The following is a 12,366-nucleotide window of genomic DNA, read 5'->3' as shown; positions in this document are numbered from 1 at the left end:
TTCCCTACCTTTTCCAGGGTTGATTATTCCAACTTGCCTCAATGGTCTTCCCACCATATCACTAGACATGCTGCTGCTTGTATGAAACAATGGCACCTGGATTCTCACCAAAACCCAGAAATCTCCCCACAACCCTCCTGTTGTAATCAATTGAGAACTGATTTTAGTATTTCACAATCGGTTTGTAAGATTACAACCAGAATAGCAAGAAGAGCTTCACTACCTTCAGAACTTCATCCAGGTGACAGGTGTCAGAATCCAGTCCTGAAGGCCCGCAGTGCCTGCTAGTTTTCAGTGTGCTTCAGTACCACTGATTTGATTATGACCTTGGTTGGGTAAAAAATCCACACACCTTGTTCTCAACCCTGGAAAAGGTATGGAACATTTTATCACCAAATATTTAACTGACTCTATCAGGGTGTCTTTGTAGAGGTCTTCAGGTGAGAAACTTTGGCTATTTCTTTGCAAGCATTGTTGAGATTAATTCTGGTCCTTTGGTTTCCTCTGGTCTGGAAATACAAACAATCTTGTTCCATTGTAACCTCTGACCCCCACTGGGCACGCAGTGACTGATCAATAGTGTCGCTAATAGGCAGCCATACAGACTAGACCTCAGCTTTTCTTAGATTTCACCTGGGCCATGACTATCTTCCACTGCTGGAAGCACATTGATCAGTTTGGTGGCCCCCTTTTCCCCTTCATTTTAATATACATTGGGTTGGACTCTCCGGTGTAGTACAGCCTCCTGGCTGACCCAGTGTGCCTGGCACTTAGGAGTCCTGACCACTCTAGGCCCTGCCTTTGCTCAAGACTTAGCTGGAGGAAAAGAATATCATCAGGGAATAAAACAATGAACGAAGCAGAGATGAGTCAATTGCAGCTCTTCATTTTAAAGCTGATAAGGCAGTTAAGTTGTAAGAATTACACAGTAAGGAAACCCTGCAGGGAGTATTAGTGTGGACTTTGTCTTGAAATGTGTTATCAGTTTCCGCTGTCAAGGCCGCAAAAAAGTTGATACAGTTATTATAGGCATAATTAAAAGCAAAATCACTTAAGCTTGACAAATTTCCCATTTTCTCCACAGTTCATTTGCCACTGAGGATTATTGTGAAATAACTATTTCTTTGGTTAGTTTCTTACGATGGCACAAATACAAAAGTAAAATCCAAAACAAAGACACGCAGCCATGAGATGCAGACGAGACATCTGAAAAGAAAACACATGAAGCCCCGAAATGCAAAACACAAAAACAAAAATAAAACACAAAAACAAAAACATGTGGCCCTAAACTGCAACTCGTGAACATACAAAAAAACAAAAAAACAAAAAAAAAATTCTGTCTGTGCAATGCAACACACTAACATTACAAAAAACAGCAGTTCTGAGGTACAGATGCAACATACTGTAAAAATACAAACAGGTGTCTTAATTATGTGATCTTTTTGGCTGCCAGATACTTTCACATGTTGCATTTGCACTTCAGGGCCACATTTTGGGTTACTGCATTTTCATTTGGTATTTGTGTTCTGTACTTCAGAGCCATAGTTTCTCTTACTCAAAATGCCACGACGGTCCATCTGCGTGTAAGCGTTCATGTTCCACAGAGCTCTTCATTTCCATAGGGAAGAATAATAGTCTCATAGATACGAGCGCACCACACAGCGATGCTGTTTGGCTGGTAAAAGCCATGCCACACACGGAAAGCATGCTGCCTGGAGACACACAGGTCCAGCCAGCACAATGCAGTGACCTCTCTGCAGCCTTTATTCCAGAGATGAAATGATGATAGACTACTGCATGTGCACTGATGTCATCCCAGGACAGAGGACTTGCAGAGGGTCATTCACACCAATTGAAGGGACCTGTGTGAACGACCTCATCCTGTGGGTGGGTCAATGCCGTAGGATGAAGTGATCAAAAAAAATATCTTCTGACCAGAAGCCCCAGAATGGAAAAAGAAATGGGGATTGGGCGGGTGAGGTTTTTCTTTTGTAGAAAAACATTACATTTTAAACGTGAACTCGTGGAGAACAGAAAAGTAGAGGTGAAAATTGGGTAGAAGTGGCTTTACACCTGTTATGAATGAATCTCTGTGCAATGCACTCCTTTAGCAGAGATTAGGAAAACAGAGAAAGAAAAATGCCACTTGATGTTTTGTTCCTTCGTTTGAGATTTATATAGCTGACTGCACCTGTGTTGCCCTCAGATACGCTGCTGTGTGGGAGAGCGGAATATTTCAGACTATCTAGAGAGTGTATCTAATATTGCAGGAGCAAAACGATGCTCTGTGGTGGGAGTTTTTCTCCCTCTGTTTTATTGCATCCGCCATTTAAAGATACTGTGTTCAGACATTCTTATGAGATTTTCCAATTTTCCCATCGGTTTGTAAAGAATGAGGAGGAGATAAGGAATTCTGATAAGCATGAATACGCCTATCAAGTGGAATGAATTTCTAAGGTCCACGGTTCAGGGAGGTTATATCCCTATTTACAAGAGCTCTGCACGTAATCTTTCACGCTTGTGTGTATGTGTGTGCACTTGTGTGTGTGTGTGTGTGAGCACGTAAATCTGTGTAGTTTTGTGCAGCTATACATTGACCAATATTGCTAATTGGAAACACAAATAATGGTCATATGGGATTATATGATTTATATTTATTGCAAATTATTATTACATTAGATTAACAAAATAGACTGGACAGATTGGTGATAACACATTTGCATTATGATCCATAGTCACACCTTTATGCCTAATTTTAAAAAAAAACGGTGTTTCTGTTTTTCTTCTTGAAATGAAATCAGTAAGATATTTGACTAATAGTTGAATTGTTATGATTTGTTGGGATGTCGATTCTTCTCCGCCATCAATCCAGAGATCCTGGAATTATATGTGAAAAATTATTGCGTGCTGAAGTCATAATGGAAGTCCTTGTCAATTATTGACAAACCTGGTCATCTGTTTGTTTCAGGTATTATATCATCTATTCCTGTTTGTATTTCAGTCATCAATCCCTGTGGAAGCGTGGGTTAATCAGAATAGATTTACTTGAAATGCATTATATTTCAGTGGCTATTTAAAAAAAAAACTTTTTAATCGGAATTGGACTTGCCTCGGTTATTTTGCAGATTATAGTATATTATAAAAATACACTGAAAAGTCTGAATATTTTGTTACCCTCTTGTAGCCCTGCCTAATGCCGTGGGATTAATAGGCTACAGAAAATAGATGGCACGTGCCTTTCGGTTCAGTAATATTCTAGATTTCAGATCTACCTTCTGCTTTTGATTTGTTAATAAATAAATAATTTACAAAACAAAAATGTATAATATATTTTCATTTTTTTATTTTCAAGTAGTTTGCGTACTGTAGCTTACTGTATTTCAAATTTTGGATTTCAAATCCTCCGACAGTTCGTTCTGCGATGATGGTATCAGGCTATATGTTTTCTGCACATCACTTTAATAACAAGTAGGCTATTTTCGTTGGTCTAACACGGATTAGAGACTGAGGGGGAAAAAATCACCAGACGTGCTTCAGCCCAGCTATTGTAAACGGAATAGACGGCGCTTCAAATCATAGCATAGCCTACATAAAAAGAATCCGTACGCGAGTAACTTCAAAAAAAGACTAACCTGAACGTCTTGTCTCGCTCTGCTCATTAAATGAGACACAAAAGCTCTGTCTGCTCCAGCTCCCCTCATTCTTCGGCGGAGGCTATGTGAAACTGTTTGATATTAAATTGTCAATTTTATCATAACTGAACTGCCATGTATTCTGAAGTGGGGGGCATCGTAGAAACCTAATGCAGTGAGAAAGGAAACGAAGCGGGTTGCCCTGTGGGTCAAACGTATTTCCTCTGCGTCCGTCTTGTGGCGGACTAGTGGTGACTGTGCAGATAGGAGCAGTTTTTTTTTTTTTTTTTACAGTCTATGGTCCTGGGTTTCGGTTTCGGAGGGACTCGCAGGCAAAGTTCAGGCTTGCCGGGAGCCAGAGGAAATGGTCAAAGAAGACTCACGTGGGGGGAAGCTCAGGATGGACATGACCTTTTCTGCATGTCAGCCAAAGGTTAGAAATCTCCACTGGCCTTAAAAGAAATGCACTTGTTTGCCATAATGGAGGAGCTCCCGCTTGTTTGTGGGACTCGCGGGAGACCTCGGCCTCTCCCGAGGGGAATCTCCCGCTGCGGAATTCACTCTGTTCCTGCACATACAAACCTCTGCTCTCGCACTCACGAGTTTCTTCCAGCACACGCTCTGTCAGCCCCATTTCAACAAAGCCATTTGTGCCCTTTTTAGTCAATACGGGAATCCATTGGTTTCCCTTTGTGTTGGTGCCTAAAGTAGGCAGCGCGAAGAGAAAACACGTTTTTAATGTTAACGGAGAGAATGAGGGAGCGCACTTTCTATTGAGTGAACGGGGTGTCAGAAGCAGGAAGGCAGGCCTTTCTGACATAAATGAACAGGGGAAATATTTATTTCCAACATTTTTTTGCATTTTATTTTGAAGTTCATAATTTACAAACGCATTTAAAGATGATGAAGAGTGCATTTAATGTATAGGCAGAACTGATATGTAAGCAGAAGCTGCAGATAATGCAGATGGCAGATAATTTATTTTTTATCCCCTTGAATTTTGAAAGAAATAAAAATCTCATAAATACAGTCATGGCACTTTGTCTGGGGCCCATAGACGTATTGCACTCAGTATAATACATAAGACCCATCGTAATTCATACATTTATATTCATAAATGTGATTTTGTATTTAATATATGACTCATAAACTGTGATATATGGAAATTGACAGATCATACATGATTCCTGAATTAAATATTGTATAGATCACATGCTTCATGTTCCTTTTTTTCCTATCTCTTCTCCAGAGAAAGGAACCTTGACCACACAGGTAATTTACTGTGCTATGGGATGAGTGCAAAACATGCAGTAAATAAATAAGAGCCGCTCCATTTCATTTTAGGATAGGGGGTAGGCATTACCCCCCCCCCCCCCACCTCCGAAATGGCAATACTCCGCCGCCGTTCACCCCATACAGGACAAACGGGGTTGCCTGTGAACGGGGCGGTAAGTGACACTGTGCAGTCCATTTGCTAATTTCAATATGGTCTCCGTCTGCACGGGCAAGGCCTGGGGCTTAACAGCACCCCTGTCATCCCGCTCGTCTCTGCTCCGTCCCGTTTGACCTTGCTCCAGAACATTGGGAGTTTAATACACATGCACACTCGCTGGCTTTGTGGGGAGGCCCTATGGAAATAATTCCATTTAGGGCCCTTTCAGACCCTGTCAGATGCTTTATCAGCACACGTTCCCCTATCCACACACACACACACACACATACATGCACGCACACACGCACGCACTTATGCACAAACACAGACACACGGCTGCACACAAACACAGAGGAGCGCTGGCACGCACAAACACACACACACGCACAGACACACACACACACACACACTTGCCCCCGTCACCCACGCTCAGCACAGCCCTTCGGTCAGACTGCAGATTGAGTAAAGATAAAGATTCTTCCCCAATCAATTAATGGTATTCGCCAACAGGCGGGGCAGCCGGCTCGAAAAAAAAACCCTGCATTGGCACTCTGTTGTTGACACGCGCGTGAAACCCACAGCTCCATATTTTACATTTCTTTTCATCTGCCCATTGCTGTCTGACTGCTAGCTTTCTAACTGCTCTGCTGTCCTTGGAAGAATTTTTTTCTCTCACCACAGACAGTTTTCCCAGTCCTTCATACGTCTGTATGAAAAAGGAGAAATACTAATCGGAGCCTCCTTACATTAAAAACCTATGCCAGGATATAAGAAATAAGCATTTCTTCAGCCATTAGTATATGCCAGGCTCACCCCTAACCCCAAGTACTGTGCAAGGTATTCATGTATTTATATAAACTTTCCTTATTTTATCAGAAAACATTTTTATCTGAAATATGTATTTTCTCACATTTTAATAATGGACTTGATAACAACAGTAATATGTCACTGCTGAAAAATGTAGTGTTTTCAATGTGCCCTTTTGAATTCTGAAAGCAAACATTCTCCACAGAAATACTATTGTGTGGGTTTTATTTAACAGTCTATATCTCGGATTATATTCCGAAAGCATACCTGTCAATTCTCTGCATTGATTACCTCCGTGAAGCGCTGGAGCTTTCCTAATGTCTTTGTGGAGTTGGAGCCTGTGTATCGGCAGGCTTTTTGGGGCTCTTTTCAGTGGAATTAACTGTGTCATTGCGCAGCTAATGAGAACGGACAGAACATGGATTATTTTGGACATTCCAATAGCAACGTCAGGAAGGGTAGATGTGCTTGTCTCTCAGCCCCCCTCAGGTACAGCCTGTCCGCAACCCAAATCTGAGTTCTCATATTTACACCTGGATTATGATGACAAGATAATACCCGCCCTCTGCTGTTTGCGACAGTCACGGAGACGAGACTCGGTATTGTCAGGGCAGAGAGGGAGAGTTATTCCCCAGTTAATTGATAATGATGCACAGTGGATTGCAGGACAAATGTTTCGCCGTTTTTTTAAATAAAAGCATGGGAGAGCGGCGGGCCTCCTGAGGAGAAATAAGGACTTGATGGATGAACACATCCTCGGTAACTTTGAGCCGGAGCAGGGCGGGGCTGTAAACAAGGGGGGGGAAACCCAGAGGGTTTTCATACAGAGCGAGCGACAGCTTTAGCCTCAGCACAAAATGCTTCTCCTTCTCTATTTTAAGAAGGCGCAGTCTATTGTTTACAGGTGCCCAGAACCTGTCTCCACTCGGCACAGAAATGAATGAGAAAGCCATTTACTTCCGTGTGAAGTGGTTTCTCACCATTGGCCTTTATTTGAACACAGCCTATACCCTTATTTATTCATTTGTTGTGTTTGGGCTGTTCCTTCTCCTTCTTCTACACAGCTCCTGGTAAAAAAGCAACCGATCAAACGAGCAGGGAAACAAACGCCGCTCGTGCTTTTCTAAGCTCCTGGCTTTGAAACGGTCTCTGGCTGCACATTTGCGTGCAGTCCGGCCTCCCGTCTGCTGCCACGACTCGTACACTTTTTATTTACTGCCTTTAAAAACTTTACTGGGTCCTGAATCATGATTAAACCTTCTCCAATGAAATTCTTTACTGCTTGCTGTTGTTGTTTCCTTTGAGTGTGTCAGCTCCACCCCCCCCTTGGGACTCAAGGCACGAGACAGGTGACTGCCAATGAGTGGCGAGTGATATTGCTCAATCTTCACTGTGCATTATTGTAATTACATTTCCGAGGATAACTAAATTAAGTCGGTCTGGACCGCGGAGTGGCACGCTTCGCGATTTCCCTTTTAGTTACAGCGGCACAGTCCGTTAAGTAGAAGAAGAAAAAGAAGACGCCTATCAATACATTCACAATATAAATTTAATCAGGCAGTAAATTTCAGGTCTCTTGCATTATGAACGCGCTCGATCCATGCTTTCTGTGACTCAAGGACAGGTAAAGATGCCTTTCCCCTCCTTGCCTCACGAGCGGCGGCCTTCCTGAAGGACGGAACCAACTGAAAATGGCTTTAATGTATTCTAATGAAAAGAGCTCCATCTATAGACCACCTGTTGAACTGCAATTAAGATTACCCACAGACTTGACAAGTGGACATTTATTTCTTAAGCAGCCAGTTAGAGCCAAATGAGAGTCACGATTTTGAATTGAATTTGGACAAGAAAAAAATAAATTGTGAAATAATGAAATGGTGTTCTATTTTCTGATTTTCTGCATTGAAAATTTTTCATGTTCTTTCTGAAGCTTATTCTTTATTGGTGCTCAAACAATCACTGCAAAGGGTGAACAAATGGGGTTGAGGCAGGCCTTTTATTATTATTTATTTGTTTGAATCTGTTGTAACATGAATATATTTTGGGGGATTGCATGTCATGCCTCGTGACAAAAGGAGATTCAGCACTTTTGATGATATGTGGTTACATTACTGGTCTCAAGGCTGGTTCCAAGTTAAAATGCTCCAGTAACATTTCCTTTTATTTATATCTGTAGACCTTGGTTGAAATAAATGAGTTGAGACAAGTGTGGGGAGCCGGTGTTACGAACAATTTCTTCTTGCCATCAAGAAGCGCGAGCGCGCGAGACATTCAACTCTTTCATTGCCAAAGCCTGACAGCCGGCCCCCGGAAGAAAGCACATGTTTAAAAAATTCAATGTCGGGAGAAAATCGCATCAATGTGAAAGTCGCTGTGTCATTAGCTTAAATCTTAACTATCCTCTGTGACAGAAGTGCGAAAGACAGCCATATCTGTCAGGGGGCCAGAAAGAATGGTTTATGCTCTGTGTACAGTGAGTGCACATCCTCGCATGACAAGATTAGCAGTCTGGGCCCGTGGTTGGTGTGTCACACCGCAGGGGTCATTCCTCCAGCCCGTGTTAAATTTACAGCCTCTTTAATATTCCGTCATAGTCAAATTTTATTGCTCTCTTTATGATCGGATCCTTATGTCCCAAGCTTATGAACTTTTCTATGCAAATCACTCACTTCCCTCTTTGCGGCTCCTTAAAAGTGGCGCAGGAAGCACTTTGCCGCACCCTTTTTGTTTTTTCTCTCGCGGTCAGCCATTGGCACGCTCGCGGTAATGGCCGCCCTGCCCTGCCCTGACTGCTGGAACAACGAGGCGAGCGGAGCGTGAGGAAGTGTGACGCTCCAAATTGGGAACCACAAAATCGGTGTCCTTACGATATTCGTATCCTTGACATGCTAGAACGTACGGCGGTGTGGATTTTGACACCTTAATGATTTTCACATAATGCTTACCCAGGCACTCATGCTCGAGTGTCATCTTTCACTAATGTGCTCAGCAGTTTTTTTTTTTTTTTTTGGTGGTAAAATTGAAACTGCATGAAATGGAGCCATTTTGTGCTAATTTTGGAAATGGCTCAGATCGTCCGTGCCTTAAGTGAGTTTGCGAGTGTTGCCGCGTGACCCAGGTGCTGTTGCGCTACGCCATTGTGCCTCTGCTTTACCGCCAGCCCGGCTCTCCAGGAGTTAAGCACACAGAACGGTCCCACAGCACTTTGGCTCATTTATCAAACTAAGACTGTGCCTTAACTTTGCAAATTTCCTTTTAATCCCCCAATTAAAGTCCACCAAGGCTTACATTAAGAGAGCGAAAGGAAAGGGGACAGCTGTTGTCAGTTACAAATGACAGAAGGTACCAGAGCCTACATCATCTGCAAAGAATCCATGACCTCACCTCTCCACTGTAACCCATTGTGCTGGTTGTGTAGGCTGTGGGTCGGCCCTGTAGAAATGTGGGGCAGGTGCTCCTGTCTGCTGGGAAAGAGGACGAGCGAAAAAATCAAAGAAAGTATTTCAGCAACATCCCCCCCCCCCCCCCCCCTTTCTTCATTGTTTTGTTTCTGAGCGGCGTTCGCTGTCACGGTGACTCCGAGCCCCGCCGCTCGCCAGGGAGCGGATGCTCTTAGCTCGCCGCTCGTCATCGTCTCACCTCTCCATGTTTTCATCCACTCTCTCCCCGCCTCCCTCCCCGGTCTTGTTTTCCTTTCTTTTTTGCGGGAAATGCTCGGAGGATGACACTCCGGCGGCGCGGAGAGAGAGAGGGCGAGGGAGTGATTTACAGTCAGGGGAGCTGCCGCTTCGGGCCGGAGTTTATGAACAGATTTATATTTCGTCCCCCGGACTTGGCTCGCTCTGCGGCCCGGGTGTGGACGGGGAGAAGAGGATGCGGCGTCCCCTGGGACGGCCCGGCCGGGAACCCGCCAAATTGGCCCCGACAAATTGTTTGGCCCCCGACAGCTGCCGGGGTCCCTCGTGAGAAGAGGAACGTGGATGGAACAGCTGTGTGGGGCTGAGACCGAACTGTGGAGAGCATGACCATGAGCCCCCACTGGAGACCAACTGTCCAGCTCCAGACCCACACGCTAACACCCTAGTGTCCTGTCTTTAATCATTCACATAATGTTTATTCATACAACACTCAGGATAATAATCAGTGGTATCTGTAAGGATTAAATATAGTCAGGGACATTCTGTCTTGCACTAATTTTATGTATTTGTGTGCCAGTTAGATTTTTCACAGATGATTGCAACACCCTATTTTTGTGCTCATATGTGATCATTTTGGATCAGACAGAATTTAAATCATAAATTAAATAATTATAAGGTTGGAGATTAACTATAATATACACTGTAAATGTAATTGATGCCCTGCAATAGATTGGCGATCTGTCCAGGGTGTATTCCTGCCTCTCGCCCAATGCACGCTGGGATAAGCTCCAACATCCCTCTGACCAGGAATAAGCGGATATACATAATGGATTGATGGATGGATATAACAGAGTTTTTTTTAAATATAAAAAATAGTTTTGAGTTTACACTGTCAGGCACACGGGTCAATTATTGGCCCAGTGACCTGCCAGAGCCTCTTCTACACTAATCGGCACCAATCTTGTTTTCTGGCACCAGCGATCTCTGGCCTGGCAGTGTCCATCGGCAGGCAAAAACGGTGGAGGCTCAACTTTGACCTTAAAGATCTTCACGGCCGGATACTTTATTCATGGGGCTGTAACAGTGACCGCAGCGCTGCCACGGGCATGCTAATGCGGACACTGTGATCCTGCCAACCGGAGTGAAAAGTGAGAGTGACCAAAAGGAACGGAGACACACTTTCACTGGCTTGCTCACTTTCACTCATTAACGGGGAGGACTGCATGCACATTCACCATTTGTAAATCCTCACCATATGTAAATATTGGTGTGTGCATGCACTGTACTGAACAGGTTGCACACACTATAGAAGATATAGAAATTTTTTAATTTTATTTCATGTAATTATTTTGGTGTTTTGAGCTTGACTCCAGTGAACAGTTTTCTGGTGATTACTATACTATTATGTTGGTGAAGCACTATCTGGGGGTGCAGATGAAAACCTGGCCACATTTAGTTGAAAAGTGAAAGTGACGTTTAGATACCAGCTTTTGCTCACCTGAACTGTTTAACATCTTCAGCACTCTCCCTCCATTTCAGGGCGCTCTACTACTGCCAGTTAGAGTCAGTGTTGTTGCAGCAGTGTGCAGCAGTTTATTTTTGCAGCGGTTTTTTAATGTCATTTGGTTGGCCTGGTTTTCAAAGGCAGTTCTTGGAATACAAAGCAATTCTCTGGAGGGAGTTTTGCCTGAGACAAGTTGATATGCTGGGTTCCTCAAAGCGTTTGTGAATGATACTAATGAGAGCGGCTAATGGAGACCTAAAGAGAATGTGGGTCCACTCCTCACTTTACACTGCTACACTGTCACAGCCTTCCTGATCCCCCGAGGGGACCTTTGTAGAGGGGGCGACCATGCTTAAAATTCCCCAACTTTTGAGAATAATTGTTGCTGATATTGACCTTGATAAGAGGACGTGGGGTAAAGGCGGTGACAATGGTTGGAGTAGGCCACGACTCCTAGACTGACCTACACGCACACGCACACACACACACACACACACACACACACACACACACACGAATGAGGGCACACCTGTACACACACACGCAGGCGCTCTGCACACCTGCATCCTCAGTCCCGCTCCTCACACACACACTTCCCACATACATGCAGCCCGGGGAGATCGAAAGGCATGCCCCACAAATCAAAGGCCATCAATAAACATGGCATCATAACCGCTCCAATCAATCGCTCCCTTTTCGGCCTGTGTCTTCGTACGGCGCCATCGATCCGGCTACGGGCCACATGAGGGAAAGGAGCACGCAGCACTATCGGATATATGGCCCAGTACGTGGGGGTCTCCCGAACCCCCCCTCCCCCTCCCTCCCGCTCCCTCCTCCACCTCCCCCCTTCTTCGGACCTGACCCCGATCCATGTTGGACAAGTTCACCGTCCAGCTCTCTCCCGCGCGCATTCAATTCGGTGTCGATAATGTGGATTGGCTCAACGACAAAGGCAGGAAGGGGAGTCAATGGGGGTTGATAAGCGAGAGGCTGCCTTTGTTTTAGTAATGACGGCTTAACGGACTGGCGGCCCCCTCCTGTCCGTCACTCGCCCTCAGCCGGCATCACAAACACAATAAAACATCGATACGCAGCTGGAAACAAACCCTGCTCTGTGTGCGAGGTCACTGATACTGCACATCTGCAGAATACACACGCCGTGATGACCGAAGGGCCCGGCTGAGTCTGAAGGATGCGGCCGTGAGCTCTTCCTAATGGCATTTGTGCAGGATTCTAATGGCAAATGGACCCCACAGCTATGCGAACGGAATCCACAGTTTCCCCAAAGCTATGTGAACAGAATCTATGGTTTACCCAAAGCTATGTGAACGGAATCTATGGTTTTCCCAAAGC

The sequence above is a fragment of the Anguilla anguilla genome, chromosome 1 (genome assembly GCF_013347855.1).
Source record: "Anguilla anguilla isolate fAngAng1 chromosome 1, fAngAng1.pri, whole genome shotgun sequence".
Classification (NCBI taxonomy): Eukaryota; Metazoa; Chordata; class Actinopteri; order Anguilliformes; family Anguillidae; genus Anguilla; species Anguilla anguilla.
Note: the sequence above shows the minus strand (reverse complement) of the source record.